This window comes from Arachis hypogaea, chromosome 14, assembly GCF_003086295.3.
Source record: "Arachis hypogaea cultivar Tifrunner chromosome 14, arahy.Tifrunner.gnm2.J5K5, whole genome shotgun sequence".
Taxonomy (NCBI): domain Eukaryota; kingdom Viridiplantae; phylum Streptophyta; class Magnoliopsida; order Fabales; family Fabaceae; genus Arachis; species Arachis hypogaea.
This window is the reverse complement of record NC_092049.1, coordinates 80,383,380-80,399,537: the sequence shown is the minus strand read 5'-3', so window position 1 is coordinate 80,399,537 and position 16,158 is coordinate 80,383,380. Positions and strand designations below refer to the sequence as shown.

General features: G+C 39.3%; 2 non-coding genes across 2 annotated transcripts; both read right to left on the bottom strand.

Moving 5' to 3' along the window:
- Positions 1–3,204: 3,204 nt before the first annotated feature.
- Positions 3,205–3,311, bottom strand: LOC112745742 (small nucleolar RNA R71). The gene has a single exon (XR_003173655.1). It is a non-coding gene; the product is annotated as a small nucleolar RNA R71 (small nucleolar RNA).
- A 5,813-nt stretch (positions 3,312–9,124) lies between these two features.
- LOC112745769 (small nucleolar RNA R71) lies at positions 9,125–9,231 on the bottom strand. The gene has a single exon (XR_003173680.1). It is a non-coding gene; the product is annotated as a small nucleolar RNA R71 (small nucleolar RNA).
- Between the last annotated feature and the right edge of the window lie 6,927 nt (positions 9,232–16,158).

Here is a 16,158-nt window from a genome sequence, read left to right as displayed (position 1 = left end):
CCTTTTCTTTACTGTTTTTAAGGTAGTTTCATGCATTTTCTTAGAAAATAAGCTAGTTTTGGGTAGATATTCACTTACATCTTGATTCAAGCATACATTGTGCACTTTACATGATTTCATGAGAATTTTACCTGAATTATATGACAAATTAGAGGATGCATGTCTCATGATTTGGATTAGAACTTTGATGCACTTTATTGCTTGATTTCAGGACAAAGGAAGCAAGGAAGAACCACGTTAGCAGCCACGTTAGTCTAACTAACGTGACCACTAACGTGGAATGGGAGCTAGCTTGCAACGTTAATGAGAAAAGTAATCACCAATAACGCCCTCGAAGACATCATAACCCACGTTAAGAGTCACGTTAACTAAGTTAACGTGAACTCTAACGTGGAAGAAAGAAAATGGAGCCAACGTTAGTGATACTTACCTTTGTCACTAACGTTGGACCAAGCTCATAAGTGGCCACGCCAAGAGCCACGTTAACTTAGTTAACGTAGACTCTAACGTTAAGAAGCAAAAGAGAAGCCAACGTTAGTGACATTCATCTTTGTCACTAACCTTAGCCAAGCCTCCATAAGCCACGTTAACTCCCACGTTAACTTAGTTAATGTGGAAGCTAACGTGGAGAGAGCAATTGAAAGCCAACGTTAGTGACACTTACCTTTGTCACTAACGTTGGGGTGAACCACTAAGAGCCACCATGAGCTACGTTAACTCCCACGTTAACTTAGTTAACGTGGAAGCTAACGTGGATAAAGAGATGATGAGCCAACGTTAGTGACACTCACCTTTGTCACTAACGTTAGAGATGGCTAGCATGACTACGTTGGAAGCCACGTTAACTTAGTTAACGTGGACTCTAACATGGAAAATAGGGGCACATTGGAACGTTAGTGACAAAGGTAAGTGTCACTAACGTTCTCGAAGGATTGGCATTACTACGTTAGATGCCACGTTAACCTAGTTAACATGGACGCTAACCTAGGGTCAAGGGAGGACTCTCCACGTTATTGGGAAAGGTAAGTCCCAATAACGTGTGCGAAGGACCAAGAGGCAAAGTTAGTGGTCACGTTAGTGCCACTAACGTTGAAGTCAACGTGATCATATTTGGGTTAGGAGCGTTAGTGAAAAAGGAGATTGTCACTAACGTTCTCGAACCCACACTTTCACTTAGCGTTGACACCACTAACGTCTTGAGTCAAAGTCCCTGCCTACTTCACCTTTTCTCTCTGCAAGCAAAGTTAAGCCCAATGAAAAGGATAACTGCTTCAAACTCAAGATTCAGAGGCCCATACCCAAGACTTGAAGAGCCAACTAGAAGATCGGAAGAGTATTATATATAGGAGTAGCTTTGAATTAGTTTGGAGTTGGAAACTTTAGGGAGCCTTTGGCATAGAACTACTCTCTGTATTTTACTTTCTCTGCACTTCTAGTTTTACTTTCATGATGTATTCTCCATCTTTGTTTTCATCTTCCAGAGCTATGAACAACTAAACCCCTTTCATTGGGTTAGGGAGCTCTGTTGTAATTTGATGGATCAATATTAGTTTTCATTCTCCTTCTTCTATCTTTTCTCTTGATTTTAGTTGAAAGCTTTCGATCTTCATCCAATTGGGTAGTTATCTTGGAAAAGAAGCTATTCATACTTGGATCTCTTCTGAACCTTGAAAGAGGAATGAAGAGATCATGCTAGAAATGCTTTCTCATGCTGTACCAAATTGGGTTTGGATGGATACGTGACTATAATCCCACCAACACCTGATTTGGGAAATGCATGTGGTATAATCAGTGACCATACTTCATTTCTTCTCATGAGCAATTGACCAAGAAATTGGCTATTGATCAAGATTTGAGAGATTGAATTACCAAAAAATTGGAATTCGATCACTTAAGATTGCCAAGGAGATCAATGAATGCATTGATTGAGGAAGAGATGAAAATGAACTTGATCCGGAGAATGCAACATCTCCTGAGCCCAATGAACTCCCATTTCTGATCTTACCCATTCTCTTTAATTTCTGCCATTTACTTTTATGAGAAATTACCCCATTCCATTTAAGATTCTGCAATTTACTTTCCGCCATTTACATTCAGCTCTTTATTTCTGGCATTTACTTTTTCTGCTATTTACTTTCCCGCCATTTACTTTTCTGCAAATCTCAAATCAATTTCTGGTTCGCTCAACTAGAACATTCCTCTAATTAAAGTTGCTTGATCATTCAATCTCTGTGGGATTCGACCTCACTCTATTGTGAGTTTTTACTTGACAACAAATTCGGTACACTTGCCGAAGGAAAATTGTTGAGAGACAAGTTTCCGTGCGTATCAAGTTCATGGCGCCGTTGCCGGGGATTGATTTTGTATCAACAATGATTAAGTTGGAGGATCACTAGATTGAGCGTTTGTTATTCTATTGATTTAAATTTCTGTTTGAGCACTTTACTTTCGGTTTCAGTTGTTTTGTATTCCCATCCCTTTAACCCCTTTATTTCAGTTGTTTACACTCTGTTTCACTCACCCACTAACTGTTTGATATATTGCATCACTCACACTAACAGCATTTTTTTAGAATAGTTTCTGGATCTATTTCCTTGCTTGTACCTTGTTGGTTGTATGACAGGGAGGAGAAGCGGGGCTTCAACTTCCTTTGATTCTGAACTAGAGAGGACCTTCCTTAGATTAAGGAGGAAAGCAAGAGGAAAGAGAGTAGTTGGTGCTGAGGAAGAGGAAGAGTACTTTGAACCAAACATGGAGGAGAATATGGAGAACCATCATGAAGAAGAGGCTCACAACCATGGTAGAGAAGGTCTAGCAAATCATGCTGGGCAAGAGAGAAGAGTTCTGGGTTCTTACATCAACCCAAACCCAGGAAACTACGGAAGTAGCATCCAAAAGCCAACCATACATGCCAACAACTTTGAACTAAAGCCACAACTCATCACTCTTGTTCAGAATAATTGTTCATTCGGAAGAGGTGTCCAAGAAGACCCCAATCATCACCTAACCACATTTCTGAGGATATGCGATACTGTGAAGTCTAATGGTGTTCATCCTGACACCTATAGACTACTTCTGTTCCCATTCTCACTCAAGGACAAGACATCTAAATGGCTGGAGTCTTTTCCGAAGGAGAGTTTGACAACCTGGGAAGATGTGGTGAACAAATTCTTGGCAAGATTCTATCCTCCTCAACGGATTAACAGGCTGAGAGCTGAGGTGCAAATATTCAAGCAACAGAATGGTGAGACTCTATATGAAGCATGGGAGAGGTTTAAGGACCTAACAAGGAGGTGTCCACCAGATATGTTCAATGAATGGGTGCAGCTACACATTTTCTATGAAGGCATTTCTTATGAATCAAAGAAGGTAGTAGACCACTCATCCGAGGGATCTCTGAACAAGAAGAAGACCATTGAGGAGGCCATAGATGTCATTGAAATTGTAGCAGAGAATTACTACTTCTATGCCTCCGAAAGAGGGAACACTAGAGGAGTGATGGAGCTAAACAATGTGGATGCACTGTTGGCCCAAAACAAGCTCATAACCAAACAGTTGGTTGACCTCACCAAGAAGATGGAGAGGAACCAAGTAGCAGCAATCACCACCTCATCAACGACCCAAGAAGAAGTGAATAAAGAAGCATAGGGTAGTCAGGAGCAAGCCAACTACATTGAGAATTCACCTAGGTAAAACCATGATCTATACTCCAAAACCTACAACCATGGATGGAGGAACCACCCAAACTTTGGCTGGGAAAATCAACAAGACCAAGGCCTAGATCATAGACGTCCAAATTCCAACAACTTAACTCACCAACATGCCACACCTAGACCATATCAGCACCCACATAACCACCCCTCTCAACACTTCTACCAAGGCCAAACTAACCTTTCTCATCCATCCAACCCCAACCCACCATCATCTGATGATAGACTCTCAAAGATTGAAAACCTACTTAAAGGCATATGCAAAGAGATTCAAGACAACAAGATGTTCAAGGAGGAAGTGCGAGCCAATTTTAAGAACGAGGGAGACACCATCAAGAGGTTGGAATATCAAGTGGGGTATCTCTCTGAGCATATTCCCAAACCTACAGATGGATTCCCAAGTGACACAGAGAAAAATTCGAGAGGTGAAACAAAGAAAGTAAGATGGGAAGATTGCAAGATGGTCACTACAAGTGATAAGGAGACTGAGGACAAGCCAAACAGGCCGCTAGAACAACCTGGAGATACCTCAGTAGAGAAGAAGGAAAAAGATCACCAAATGCTGGTGTTGATGTTATTGTAATAATCTTTGTTGTGATTGTTTACTATTATAAGAGACATTTATTACAAAAAAAACTTCTACTGATCAGCAAGTTGATATATTGATAAAAAGTTATGGTAATATAGCACCAGTAAGATATACTTATGTAGAAGTAAAATAGATAACAAACTTATTTGGTGAGAAATTGGGACAAGGAGGATATGGTAATATAAAGCAAGTTTAAATGATGGTCATCAAGTGGCAGTGAAGATATTATGGTCATCAAAAGGAAGTGTGGAAGAATTCGTAAACGATGTTGTTATTATCAGCAAAACATCTCATGTGAACATTATTTTACTTTTGGGATTTTGTTACGAAATGAATAAACAGGCTCTTATTTATGAATTCATGTGCAATGGCTCTTTCGATAGATATAAATATAAACAGGGACGTTCCTCTCTCATTTTTCTCTTTTCTATTTTAGATTGGAATGAATTATATCATATTGTAATTAGCATTTCTCAAAGATTAGACTACTTATATGAAAGATGAAATACAAGAATTTTGCATCTTGATATCAAACCTCAAAATATGCTTCTTGATGAAAATTTTTGTCCAAAAATTACAGATTTTGGATTAGCTAAAATATGCAAAAATGATGAAAATAGTGGTTAATATTTAGCATAAGAGGGACTCCAGGTTATATTGCACGAGAATTATTTAGTCAAACGTATGGAGGAATTTCTTCCCGGTTAGATGTGTATAGTTATGAAATGTTAATTCTTGAAATGATTGGAGAAAAAAGATAATTATGATATTAGAGGATCTCATGGTAATGAATCCTACTTTCCTGATTAGTTTTATAAGGATCTAGATGAAGATTTTATTCGTTTCACGAGTTTGACTTTTGAAGAAGAAGAAAAAATTATAAAAAAAAGATTTTATTGGTGGGCTTATGGTATATTCAAATAGATCCATTAAAAAGACCATCAATGTTAAAAGTGGTGGAAATGTTACAAGGACAACTTATATCAATACCATATCTTTAGAAATCTTTCATGTCTTCTTCTACATTACCTCTCTTATTGTATTCAGATGCACCTCAAAGCGGTGTATCTGAGACAAATTCGATAATTAAAGAACTAAATGGTTAAGTTTACTTAAGTAGAAGGTATGTATTTATAATTTAATACTCAATTTTTTTTAATTTTAATTTTTTTGTTAGAATTTAGTTTAAATTTAATTGGACCTAAATTTTTAAATTTAACTTAGTTTAAAATTAAGATTTTTAAATTAAAATTAATTTTAGTTAGTGAACTTTAAATATGTTATTTTAATTTTTGAGATTGATATTGTTGATAATTTGGATAATAATTTTTTATTGATTTTGATTTGTTGGGTTTAAAATTAAAGAATTACGTGCATTTGATTTGATTGGACTGTTCTAATTATTTAGTGATATACTGTTATGCCTCTATAACACTTTGAATTTTGAATTACATCTTTGATTGTGTATCATGTTTGCATAATTCTAAAGCAAAAATTCAGCTAAAAGATTACTGATTCTGTTCAGAGATAATAAAACAATTCAACTAGGTATCTTTTAAAATTTGTATAATATTCAGTTTTTTATTACAATAATTAAAAAAATAAAACAAACATATCTAAAAATTATGAATAGATTTAGTGTCTTTTAAAATTAAATACACATCTAAAATACAAACTAAATAAAACTAAAATTTAAAATTTAAATTTTAAATTTCTATTTCAGATTTAACATATTTAATTATTAAAATATTACAATTTAAATACACATCTGATGCCAGGGCATTTTGGCCAGTTTCACTGACCGTTTCTATATGGTTTTAGGGTAGTTTCATGCACTTTCTTAGGAAATAAGCAAGTTTTGGGTAAATAATCATTTACATCTTGATTCAAGCAAACATTGTGAATTTTATATGATTTCATGAGAATTATGCATGAATTGAATGGTAAATTGAATGATGCATGATCTCATGGGTTAGAACCTAGCTTTGATGCACTTTATTTGCTTGATTTCAGGACAAAGGAAGCAAGGAAGATGCCACGTTAATAGCCACGTTAGTCCAACTAACGTGACCATTAACGTGGAAAGGAGGCTAGCTTACAACGTTAATAAGAAAAGTGAACACCAATAACGCTTTCGTGAGCCATCATAGCCCACGTTAGTGTCCACGTTAACTACGTTAACGTGGAAGCTAACGTGGAAGAGAAGTAAAGCTCCAACGTTAGTGGTAAAAGTGAATGCCACTAACGTTGGGGAGAGGGGCACACTTAGCCACGTTAAGAGTCACGTTAACTACATTAACGTGAACTCTAACGTGGGAGAAGCAATAAAGAGCCAACGTTAGTGACACTTACCTTTGTCACTAACGTTGGACTAAGCCTTTATTAGCCACGTTAATTGCATTAACGTGGAAGCTAACGTGGAGGAAAGGAATGATGAGCCAACGTTAGTGACACTTACCTTTGTCACTAACGTTGGAGATGGCTATCACTACCACGTTAGAAGTCACGTTAACCTAAGTAACGTGAACTCTAATGTGGGAAGAAGGGTGTTGGGAGCGTTAGTGACAAAGGTAAGTGTCACTAACGCTCTCGAAGTTGAGGCATACCCACATTAAGAGTCACGTTAGCTACACTAACGTGGACTCTAACGTTGGGAAAAAGGGGCAAAGGGCAACGTTATTGGCAAAGGTAAACGCCAATAATGCTGGCGATGGATCAAGAGGCAACGTTAGTGGTCACGTTAGTGCCACTAACGTTGAAGTTAACATAACTCATCTTGGGCTAGGAACGTTAGTGCAAAAGGTGATTGTCACTAACGTTCTCGAACCCACATTTTCACTTAACGTTAACGCCACTAACGTCCTAGCCAAAGTCCATGCCTACTTCACACTTTCTCTGCAAGTAAAGCTGAGCCCACTGAAGATTCCAAACTGCTTCAACTCAAGATCCAAAGGCCCATATCCAAGACTTGAAGAGCCAACTAGAAGATCAGAAGAGTAATATATATAGGGGTAGTTTTGAACTAGAGAGGAGCTTTTGGGGGATTGAGAGGACTACTCTCTGTATAATTTTACTTTCTCTGCAACTTCTAGTTTTACTTCAGAATGTACACTCCATCTTTGCTTTTCATTCCCAGAGCCATGAACAACTAAACCCCTTTCATTGGGTTAGGGAGCTCTTTTGTAATTTGATGGATTAATAATAGTTTTCATTATTCTTCTTCTTTATTTTCTCTTGATTTTACTTGAAAGCTTTCATTCTTCATCCAATTGGATAGTTGTCTTGTGAAAGAAACTATTCATACTTGGATCTCTTCTGAACCTTGGAAGAGGAATGAAGAGATCATGCTAGAAATACTTTCTCATGTTGGACCAAATTGGGGTTTGGGCGGATATGGTGACATATAATTCTCCCAATACTTTGATTTGGAAATACATGTGGTATAATCAGTGACCGCACCTCATCTCTTCTCATGAGCAATTAGAACAAGGAATTGGCTATTAATCAAGATTTGAGAGATTGAGTTACCAAGGAATTTGAATTCAATCACTTAAGATTGCCAAGGAGATCAATGAATGCATTGATTGAGGAAGAGATGAAAATGAACTTGATCTGGAGAATGCAACATCTCCTAAGCCCAATGAATTCCCCATTTCTGATCTTACCCATTCTCTTTACTTTCTGTTCTTTACTTTCATGCTCATTTCCCCAAATCCCCATTTAAGATTCTGCAATTTACTTTCCGTCATTTACATTCCGTTATTTACCTCTCGCAATTACATCTTCTGTTGTTTACTTTTCCGCCATTTACTTTTCTGTAACTATCAACTCAATTATGCTTAGCTCAACTAGAACATTCCTCCAATTAAATTTGCTTGACCAATCAATCCCTGTGGGATTCGACCTCACTCTATTGTGAGTTTTTACTTGACGACAATTCGGTATAATTGCCGAGGAAAAATTGTTGAGAGACAAGTTTCCGTGCATCATATTTATGGCACCGTTGCCGGGGATTGATTTTGTATCAACAATGGTTAAATTGGTAGATAACTAGATTGAGCATTTTTTCATTTCGTTTGATTTCACTTTCTTCCCTTTCCCCTACCATTTCCTTAGTTGTTTACAATTCAGTTCACTAACCCACTAACTGTTTGATATATTACATCACTCACACTAACAGCAATTCTAACAAGAATACTCTCTGCATCTACTCCCTTCTTGCTTTTGCTTTGTTGGTTGTATGAAAGGTAGAAGCGGGGCCTCAACTTCCTTTGATTCTGAACCTGAGAGGACCTTTCTTAGATTAAGGAGGGAAGCAAGAGGAAAGAGAGTAGTTAGTACGGAGGAAGAAGAGCAGTATTTTGAACCAGACATGGATGAGAATATGGAGGACCATCATGAAGAAGAGGCTCACAACCATGGTAGAGAAGGCCCAGTGCATCATGCTGGACAAGAGAGAAGAGTTCTAGGATCCTACATCAATCCAAACCCAGGAAACTGTGGAAGTAGCATCCAAAAGCCAACCATATATGCCAATAACTTTGAAGTAAAGCCACAGCTCATCACCCTTGTTCAGAACAACTGTTCATTCGGAGGAAGTGTGCAAGAAGATCCCAATCAATACCTAACCACCTTCCTGAGGATATGTGACACTGTGAAGTCTAATGGTGTTCATCCTGACACCTTCAGACTACTTCTATTCCCCTTCTCACTTAAGGACAAGGCATCTAAATGGCTAGAATCCTTCCCGAAGGAGAGCTTAACAACCTGAAAAGATATGGTAAACAAATTCTTGGCAAGATTCTATCCTCCTCAACGGATCAACAGGTTGAGAGCTGAGGTACAAACCTTCAGACAGCAAGATGGTGAGACTCTATATGAAGCATGGGAGACATTTAAAGACTTGACAAGAAGATGCCCGCCAGATATGTTCAATGAATGGGTGCAGTTGCACATTTTCTATGAAGGTCTGTCTTATGAATCAAAGAAGGCAGTAGACCACTCATCCGGGGGATCTCTGAACAAGAAGAAGACTATTGAAGAAGCCAAAGATGTCATTGAGACTGTAGCTGAGAATGACTACTTCTATGCTTCTGAAAGAGGCAACACTAGAGGAGTGATGGAGCTGAACAATGTGGATGCGCTGCTAGCTCAAAACAAGATGATTACCAAGCAATTGGCTGACCTCACCAAGAAGATGGAGAGGAATCAAGTAGCAGCAATCACCACTTCAGCAGCAACTCAAGAAGGAGTGAATGAAGAAGCAGAGGGTAGTCAGGAGCAAGCCAACTACATTGGAAATTCACCTAGGCAGAACCATGACCCATACTCCAAGACTTATAATCCTGGTTGGAGGAACCACCCAAACTTTGGGTGGGGAAATCAACAAGACCAAGGCCAAGATCAGAGATGCCACAACCCCAACAACAATGCAGCTCACCAACATCCCACAAAGAGATCATATCAGCACTCACCTAACAACACATCACAACATCCATACCAAAGCCAAAATGGCCCTTCTTATCCCTCCAATATCAATTCTCCATCATCGGAAGAAAGACTATCAAGGATTGAGACTCTACTTGAAGGCATATGCAAGGAAATCCAAGATAGTAAGGTGTTCCGAAAGGAAGTGCGATCCAACATGCAGAATCAAGACGCTGCCATCAAGAAATTTGAGACACAAATTGGCTACCTATTTTAGCAAGTTCCCAGCCATGACCTTCACATTAACATTGAACCAAATCGGAGGAAGGAGTGTCATACTATCACCCTCAGAAGTGGAAAGGAATTGAAGGATACTTCCAAGCAACCACAAGAGAAAGATGCAATTGGAAGAAAGGAGGAGCAAAATGAAGTTCAAGTCCCCACCTCCAATGCACATACAAAGGGAGAAGAGCTGAAGCCATATATTCCGAAAGCCCCATATCCTCAACAATTGAGGGAGAAGGGGGATGACAGCCAGTTCTCCAGATTTTTAGAAATCATCAAGAAACTACAGATTAACATACCCTTTGCTGAAGCAATAGAGCAAATGTCGCTCTATGCCAAGTTCTTGAAGGAGTTGATGACCAAGAAGCGAAGCTGGAAGAACAACGATACTGTGATACTAACCGAAGAATGTAGTGCTATCATTCAGTATAAACGGCCCCAGAAATTGAAGGATCCTGGGAGCTTCCAGATTCCCTGTATTATAGGAGAAATAACAGTGGAAAAGGCTCTATGTGATTTAGGAGCCAGCATAAATCTGATGTTTGTAGCTATGAGGAGAAAAATGAAGATTGAGGAGGCCAAACCAACAAAAATGGCCTTGCAACTGGCAGACCGATCATTCAAGTTTCCTCACGGCATAGTGGAAGACTTGCTAGTGAAGGTAGGAGACTTTATCTTTCCAGCAGATTTTGTAGTGTTAGACATGAAGGAAGGAGCTAAGGCTTCTATCATCTTGGGTAGACCATTCTTAGCTACTGCCGGAGCTGTCATCGATGTCCAAAAGGGCGAACTTACCCTTAGGCTACACAATGAAACAATGATGATCAATGTGTTCAAGGCCATGAACTACCGACAGGAACCATTGGGAGAATGTATGAGGTTGGACTCACTGGAAGATGTGGTACAAGAGACTTTTGAAGAAGAAGAACTTAAGGAGTTAACAGAAGAGGAGGAATCAGCATCAAGTGAAGAAGCTGCAACAGCTAAGGTTTAGGTTCAGGGCACAATAGAGGAGAAGAATGAAAAAAAAAGAAGCACCCAAACTTGAACTGAAGGCACTGCCACCCACTCTCAAGTATGCATATCTAAGGGAAAATAAAAGTTATCCAGTGATCATAAACTAATCTCTCAGCCAAGAACAAGAGGGGGAGCTACTCCAAGTGTTAAAAAGGCACAAGGAGGCCATTGGATGGACCCTTGCTGACTTAAAGGGAATCAGTTCAGTCATATGCATGCATAAGATACTATTGGAAGATGATGCCAAACCATCCATTCAACCCCAAAGAAGGCTGAATCCAGTCATGAAGGAAGTGGTAGAGAAAGAAGTCATGAAGTTGTGGCAAGTAGGGGTGATCTATCCGATCTCAGACAGCCCTTGGGTCAGCCCTGTGCAAGTTGTCCCAAAGAACGGAGGAATCACTGTAGTCCCCAATGAGAAGAATGAACTAATCCCTACAAGGACCGTCACAGGATGGCGGATGTGCATAGACTACAGAAAACTCAATGAAGCTACACAAAAAGATCATTTCCCCCTTCCTTTCTTGGATCAAATGCTGGAAAGACTTGCAGGACACGCATATTACTGTTTTCTCGATGGTTATTTAGGATATAACCAAATAGTGGTTGATCCAAGAGACCAAGAGAAAACCTCCTTCACTTGCCCATATGGAGTGTTTGCCTACAGGCGCATGCCATTTGGGCTATGCAATGCGCCTGCAACTTTCCAACGCTGCATGCTCTCCATTTTCTCAAATATGATAGAAAAATTCATCGAAGTCTTTATGGATGACTTCTCAGTATTCAAAGATTCCTTTCCTAATTGCCTAAATCACCTGGCCCTGGTATTGAAAAGATGTCAAGAGACTAATTTGGTTTTGAACTGGGAGAAATGTCACTTTATGGTGACAGGAGGAATAGTTCTTGGCCATAAGGTTTCTAACCCAGGCATTGAGGTGGACAGAGCTAAAGTGGAATTCATTGAAAAATTACCCCCACCAAGTGATGTTAAGGCAATTAGGAGTTTTCTAGGACATGCTGGCTTTTACAGAAGGTTTATTAAAGATTTTTCAAAGATAGCCAAGCCTTTAAGAAATCTCCTTGTATCTGATACACCATTTATCTTTGATGAGAAGTGCATGCTAGCATTCGAAAACTTGAAAAAGAGGCTATCCTCTGCCCCTATCATTTTCCCACCTAATTGGAATTTACCATTTGAACTGATGTGTGATGCATCTGATTTTGCAATTGGGGCAGTGTTAGGACAGAGGAAAGATAACTTGGTCCATGTGATATACTATGCCAGCAAAGTCCTCAATGATACTCAAAGAAACTATACCACTATTGAAAAGGAGTTGCTGGCAATAGTTTTTGCATTTGACAAGTTTAGATCATACCTCATTGGTGCCAAAGTGATTGTCTTCACAGACCACACAACATTTAAATATTTATTTGCCAAGCAAGAATCAAAACTAAGACTAATAAGATGGATCTTATTGTTGCATGAATTCAATATTAAAATCAGAGACAAGAAAGGAGTGGAGAACAAGGTAGCAGATCACCTATCCAGAATCCCTCATGATAAAGGAGGAACACATGATACAAATGTAAATGAGTTCTTCCCAGATGAACAATTGATGACAATTCACAGAGCACCCTGGTTTGCAGATATTGCCAATTTTAAGGCAACTGGGGCTTTACCTCCAGAAATAAACAAACATCAAAAAAGAAAGCTCATCAATGATGCAAAGTATTTTGTTTGGGATGAACCATATCTCTTCAAGAAGTGTTCAGATGGAATCCTGAGAAGATGTGTTTTGGAAGAAGAGGGACGAGAGGTCTTGTGGAACTGCCATGGCTCGTGCTATGGAGGCCATTTTGGAGGGGATAGAACTGCGGCCAAGGTGTTACAAAGCGGATTCTTTTGGCCCACCCTGTTCAAGGATGCCAAAGAACTAGTAAAGAACTGCAATGAATGTCAAAGAGCTGGAAACCTATCCAAAAGAAATGAGATGCCACATAATTTCATCTTAGAACTGGAACTGTTTGATGTGTGGGGAATCGATTTCATGGGACCATTCCCAACCTCATATTCAAACAAGTACATCTTGGTAACAGTGGATTACGTTTCTAAGTGGGTAGAGGCTATTGCAACCTCAACGAATGACAACAAAGTGGTCATGAACTTCCTCAGAAAGAACATCTTTAGCCGGTTCGAAGTCCCACGAGCACTCATCAGTGATGGAGGGAGCCATTTTTGTAACAGACCACTAGAAGCTCTCCTCCTACGATACAGAGTGAGACACAAGGTTGCCACACCTTACCACCCTCAAACTAGTGGGCAAATCGAGATATCTAACAAAGAGCTAAAAAGGATCCTGGAAAAGACTGTAGGAGCATCGAGAAAGGATTGGTCGAAAAAGCTGGATGATGCTCTTTGGGCATACAGAACGGCATTCAAAACACCAATCGGGATGTCCCCATATCAACTGGTGTATGGAAATGCCTGTCATTTACCATTGCAGCTGGAACACAAAGCCCTCTGGGCTCTCAAGCTACTAAATTTTGATAGCATTGCTGCTGGTGAAAAGAGGGTCTTGCAGGTGCAGGAAATGAAGGAATTCAGATCTCAAGCGTTTGAAAATGCCAAAATTTATAAAGAAAATGCAAAGAGAAGGCACGACCTCCATCTGACACCCAGAAGCTTCGAGAAAGGACAGCAAGTGCTCCTCTACAACTCCAAATTAAGACTTTTCCCTGGGAAACTCAAGTCAAGATGGTCAGGACCTTTTCTTATCACAAAGGTCTCGCCATATGGACACATAGAAATCATGGAGGAAAGTTCAAGGAGGACGTTCACTGTGAACAGACAAAGGCTCAAGCACTACATGGGCAACATGGGGGAAAGCCCCAAAATGAAATATCATCTCAACTGATGGAGAAATCATCGAGCTAGAGACGCTAAAAGAGCGCTTTGTTGGGAGGCAACCCAACCTAAGGTAGTTTTCTTTTCATGATCATCTCAATAAAGGGTATAAGTATGTCCCCGTATTGTGAGGAGCTAAGTTTGGTGTTGCACACCAAAATAATCCAAGAGTGAATATGTAATTCTAAGATTGGTGTTCCACCAAAGATTTCAGTTAGAATCACATTACACCTCTTCAATGGCAAGTGCTAGCCCCAACCAATCAGGGAAACCACTTAACAATAGTTTAGTTTCTATCTTACAGTCATTTTATTAATAAAAGCACATGATGTTCTCTGCATGTATTCAATCTGTGCATTAGGCAAGGAACTAAGTTTGGTGTTCGCACACCAAATGAAGTTCAGAAAATCATAAGTATACATGCATGCTAACTATCCCTCAAGTGCTTAGGAAACAAGCAACTTCCAATAACTTTGCAGGAATTCAATCAACCTTCTGGAAAAACAGTGCACCACCACCCAAGGAGGCGAAGAAGGACGCAGAAGCTATGGATGATGACAACAAAGAGATAGACAGAAAGCACCACCAAAAGGTTGTATTGTTACTTGATTCATTGTGCCCCTGATTAATAGTTACTCTTTAACTTAAACAACTAAAATTTAATAATTGCTTTCCCTGCTTTTGTCATATGTGTGCTGGTTCAAGTTACCTATTTTCATCTGCATCTTGCTTATTGTATGTTTGTCCTTTTAAGACAAATAAAAAGAGATGTTATGAAAGACCAGAGTGATGTTCAAGTTGTGGAGTAGGTCTTTAAATTTGTGGTGTAGTAATCACTTAGCTAAGTTGGTTCACCAACAAGGTAGGAAGGCAACTATCTGTCCTGAATCATATGCTTGAAACACACCCCATGAGACTAGCCAAATAACAAGATCCTAATAAGAAAAAGGAAAAGAACAATAAGAGTTGACAAAGAAAGAAAAGTAATAAGAAATAAGGCTAGGCACTAAGGGCTTGAATCTTGAGGGATGTGTCTGTGGTGCTCTTGTACCAAGGATCTGCTTGGATGAATAAGTTCTTAGGAGTGCTTCATCACTTGGTAACTTGGGTTAACTAACCCGGGATTATCAACTAAAAATCCACTATCAAGAGCAACCTTGCTACAGAACATTTAGTAATCCAAAGAGGTGCTGGACACCAAGGCCTCAAGGAAAGAAAATAACAAACCATGTGCTTGTGGTGTGCATGTATGGCGGAGAGAGACTTGAGGGAGTAAGTCCTTAGGGGTGTTTCAACACCTAGCACCTTGAACCAACTGGTTCGGGAGTGTTGGCTGAAAGCTTATCTTAAAGAGTCGCCCCCTCACAGAACACTTAGCCTAAGGATACAATAAACCGTGGAAAGACAAAGGGATCAATAAATAAAAGTCTCAAAGAGTGAAATCAAGTAAGTATTCCAGGGCATGGCAAAAGGTCTGAAAGCCAATAAAGGAATGAACCTAAGTTGCTATGCATGAAACCCCATAAAACCAAGGATATGACTTCCACAATAATGATTCATTTCTTTTGTTATTTCATTCATCATTTTCTTGTTCCAGTACTTGCTTAGGGACAAGCAAGCTTTAAGTTTGATGTTGTGATGCCATGGCATTTTGGCCAGTTTCACTGACCGTTTCTTTATGGTTTTAGGGTAGTTTCATGCACTTTCTTAGGAAATAAGCAAGTTTTGGGTAAATAATCATTTACATCTTGATTTAAGCAAACATTGTGAATTTTATATGATTTCATGAGAATTATGCATGAATTGAATGGTAAATTGAATGATGCATGATCTCATGGGTTAGAACCTAGCTTTGATGCACTTTATTTGCTTGATTTCAGGACAAAGGAAGCAAGGAAGATGCCACGTTAATAGCCACGTTAGTCCAACTAACGTGACCATTAACGTGGAAAGGAGGCTAGCTTACAACATTAACAAGAAAAGTGAACACCAATAACGCTTTCGTGAGCCATCATAGCCCACGTTAGTGTCCACGTTAACTACGTTAATGTGGAAGCTAACGTGGAAGAGAAGTAAAGCTCCAACGTTAGTGGTAAAAGTGAATGCCACTAACGTTGGGGAGAGGGGCACACTTAGCCACGTTAAGAGTCACGTTAACTACATTAACGTGAACTGTAATGTAGGAGAAGCAATGAAGAGCCAACGTTAGTGACACTCACCTTTGT